At 43.2% G+C, this 4,042-nt stretch overlaps 1 pseudogene; it reads left to right on the forward strand.

Annotated features, from left to right (window-relative positions):
- Nucleotides 1–329: 329 nt before the first annotated feature.
- LOC109942372 (uncharacterized) lies at nucleotides 330–3,828 on the forward strand (annotated as a pseudogene).
- Nucleotides 3,829–4,042: the final 214 nt, after the last annotated feature.

Genomic DNA, 4,042 nt, shown 5'->3' on the forward strand with positions numbered 1-4,042 from the left:
GCCTTCTCCATGGCCGCCCAACATCCTTGATGGTCGAGCTCCCTTGCTTCATCTTCTGTTTCCTGCTCGGCCCTCCCCTGTGTAGCGCCCCAATTCTCCATAGCGCTCGGCCTCCATCAGGCTTTGAGCTCCCCCACCTCTGTTCGGCCTCTGCCATCTCTGCCATGGCTGCGTTGGTGACCTGTTCTTCCATCGTTGGCAGAGATCTCGATCAGTCCTGCAGGTGAGCTCGCCCCATGGCGCTCGTGCTCTCCCTCCCCTGCTGCTGCTCGCCCTTCCTCCCTCTCTCTGCTGTACATGGCGCCAGGCAGCAGCTCTACTTTCACTGACCGCGCCCTGCTCCTCCATGGCCGCCGACGCCCTGTAGCTTCCCTTGCCGGCGCCAAACAGCAGCACATCTCCCTCCTCTTTCTCTGTTCTTGGCATGGCCGAACCCCCTCTCCCAGCCAGCGTCGCCCTTCTTCCCCAAGAGCAGAGAGCAGCCGCTCCCATATCCCTACAACGCCCTGTCCGTCTTTCCACCCAGCCGGCTCCTCTTCTTCCCTATGGTCGAGCAGCGCCTACCCTCCCTGATTTATTTTCTTGTGCAAGATATTGCCTTGGGACTCGATGCCGCCTCCCCAAGTGCAGCCATGTCCGAGCTTCATTTTTTTTCCCCTGCTCTGGCCAAGCCCCTCCCGTGCATGGTGGTTGGCTTCGCTGCTGCTCGCTCGCTCCCTTGTTGTGCAGCGCCAAGTAGCAGCAGCACGCCGCGCGCGCCACCTGTTTGACGCAATGCCGAGTCAGGTCGCGGTGCGTCGTCAGCCACCCGTGGGCTCTGCCACGCCAACCGACAGCCACAACAACCCCTTCGTGGCGGGTGCCCCACCTTGCCACGCCACGGTGCCCGTCGTGCTCCTTCGACTTTGCTTCGATCTCCCGCGATTGACGGCGCATTCGTCTTCGCGCCACATGTGCAGCAACCACGACTGAGGTTTGATATGGTGAGCCGATGTGTTATTTTGTTGTTAGATCGGATATATATGTGGCTACGATAGTTCTTTTGTACGTCGTAGGGATCGGTCGCGGGTGTATTAATTGTTTGCTAAAGCACTTCGTCGTAAAGTAGTGTGTTAGTTGTGGTAAATTAAATAAAGCGTAAAACATGATTAGTAATTTCCATAGTCGGCTAATGAGTTAGTCTTTGCTAAATATATTTTATGTATTCATCGTGGTGTAGGATAGAGTGGGTCGAAGATATAAATTATGAGACATGTGATTTGTGTTTAAGGACGAGATGTGCGAATAATCGGTTAGTGCTTCACTTGTCTCGTCAATAAACATTGTCATAAATAATTGTGCAAAAATTGGTCCTGAGAATGCAATGGGGACACGTATGCGTGAGTGTGTCGAAGTGGGTTACATCAAGTGTTGCGTTAGGTGGCATGGTTGCGTAGAAAAATTTGAGGGTCGCCGAGTTGTGTTTGTCTGAGGTGTCGACAAGAATTAAAAATGTCTGTCAAGTTTATACGAATGGCGAGTCTGTGGATGATTGTGTGTGCTGAGATGCATTGTAGTAGTGATGGCGTTAAAATTAACGGAAATGTCTCGAGTGCACGCCGCCCCATGGCTGTATGCGAGACAAGGTAACATAAGGTGTGCTCGACACGAATGTTCGGTCGATATAAGTAGGAAATTGTGTTCGCTTAATTAGAGAGGTGGTGACATGCCGAAGTATTTACCGCTTTCTCAATATTTATAAGTCGAATCGAGTCGATGCGTATTTTGTGTTCGTTAAATTATGCTTCGCATATAATGTGTGATTGTACTCACGGATTCGAGTAGACACTTCAAGCAAGTCAAGTAGGTTTGTGGTATGAGTTGTGTAATGGAGTTAATTGTTTTAGGATAATTATTGAAATGCTCTGTTCGTATAATAAACATGTATGTGTCCATGATTGGGAAGTAAATGCATGGTGATTGTGAGTTGGAGACTAGTAGTTTACGATTTGTATGATTTGGTCGGTGTGCAAAAATACTTGTGAATATGAATGTTTATAAAAATGTTGTAGTGTATGTGGTGTCTCGGATTTTGATAATAATAGACAAGCTGACGTGTATGATATTTAGCGGGCTGTGTCGTTGCTCTAGCTAGCCGACTCGTTAGATGACTTTAGTTAAGCTCGTAGTCACGATGATTTGCTTGTTGTAGCCTAAATGTGTATGATTATGGTCGCGGGTAAAAATCTGTAGTGCTCATGTGGTGTCTAAACTAAAATGCGGACTTGTGGGTGAAAAGCGCTTAGATGTAAGTATGTGCCGGACTTGATGATTGTGGTGAATGCGTTTGTTAACTGAATGTGGTAATTTTAGTGCACTAAATAACTTGGATGAAAATTAGTGTGTCTACTTGTTAGTCCTCATATGATTATTTTAACTCTAACAATTGGTAAAGTGTTAGAATAATTTAAGTCTCTAGAACGCGGCAATTCTTGAATTGTATAGAAGCTGAAATGTATTGATTGCTGTTTTGGACTGCACGTACTGTTTTCGGTGTGTTGTATGTTTGATGAACCAAATTGTGTTTTCTGTAGATATGTGCTATAGAAAAGTGGTAGATAACTTTATTATCTTGCTGGTGTTAAAATTTGACAGCCATAGGTCTGAAGGTTTAGGAGTTGGGATTTTTACAAATTCAGTAACTGAATCTGTCCAAATTCTGTACATATTTCAGAAACTGCATTGTTTGCCTAATTTAATGTTACAATCTGTTCATGGTCATTATAAGAAAGTTGTAGATGCTTTTCTGATCTTGCTTGTGTTAAAATTTCATAAACACAGGCCTGATAGCTTAAGAGTTATGAATTTTACAACTTGGTTGCTGTGTTCTGTCCACTGACAGAACAGATTTCGAAAACTGAATTGTTTGATTCAGTTCAACATAGAATCAATTCTTGGTGATTATAAATGTTATGTAGTACTTTTCCCAAGCTTTCCAAAAAGTCTTAGATCACTATTTTTGGTGGTCTGAAGATTAAGTTACCTGTGTTTGAAGTGTGAAGACTGAATCTGTCTAGTTTTGGACAGCACAGCCTTCATAGTATATTTTACCCTTGATACATGCTAAACCAGCCAGGGATGTTTATAAATAACTTGTAGAACATTTAATTAGCTTTCCAGAAAGTCTAGGATCACTTTGTTTGGATGTCTGAATCTTCAGTTATGAATTTTTAAAGTCATAAGTCTGAATCTGTCCAATCTGGACATCGCTGTTGTGTTGACACCTTTTGACTTTGCTAAGTGTTGAATCATGTTGTGATGAAAATACCAAAATTGTAGAGCACTTTCTAAACTTTCCAGAAAGTCATAGTTTACTATTTTTGCATTAATATTTGAAAAGTTATGATTAGAACAAGTAGCTGCTGTGCTGCTGTCCTAAAAATCTGCATGTGCTCAATTGATTGTTAGTTCACCCTTTTTGGCTAAAAATGGTTGGTTAACACTAAATTCATATAGAATTACCATGGCTAAGCTTGAGATAATATGTGTCATGTTTTTATACGTTTCTTTCTCTAGCTAATTGTGATGTAGTATTGTGTTGCGTAAATGTCCAAAATGTTTGTCGTCTTTTTAGTGGTGTAATGTTGTGCGCTCGACGATATGTAGTTAGCTAACGCTAGTGAGTGTGGTTGCTTGTGATGTCTCGCTACTTAGTGTTTAATTCGCTAGCGTGTACTTAAATTATCTTGTGCTATTTCATTATATTCATACATATGCATATTGCATCTCATTTAGGACCGAGAGATGATGATCGAGCCATTGATGTGGTGCCACCCACAAGATGCAGTTGGTGGACGACCTGAGGAATGGACTTAACCAGTGGATGCTCGCCAAGCGAGTACCTCCCCCAGCAAACACTATCTAAGTGTCAAATTAAAGGCAAGCCCCGGTTTTATGCATAACCGTTATATATGCTATTTTACTGCACTTAATGTTTGTAGGCTTGTACTGTGCACTTAAGTGTAGGAGTTGCCTGAAACCCTAGTTGCATGAACTCAGGATA

The sequence above is a fragment of the Zea mays genome, chromosome 9 (genome assembly GCF_902167145.1).
Source record: "Zea mays cultivar B73 chromosome 9, Zm-B73-REFERENCE-NAM-5.0, whole genome shotgun sequence".
Lineage (NCBI taxonomy): Eukaryota > Viridiplantae > Streptophyta > Magnoliopsida > Poales > Poaceae > Zea > Zea mays.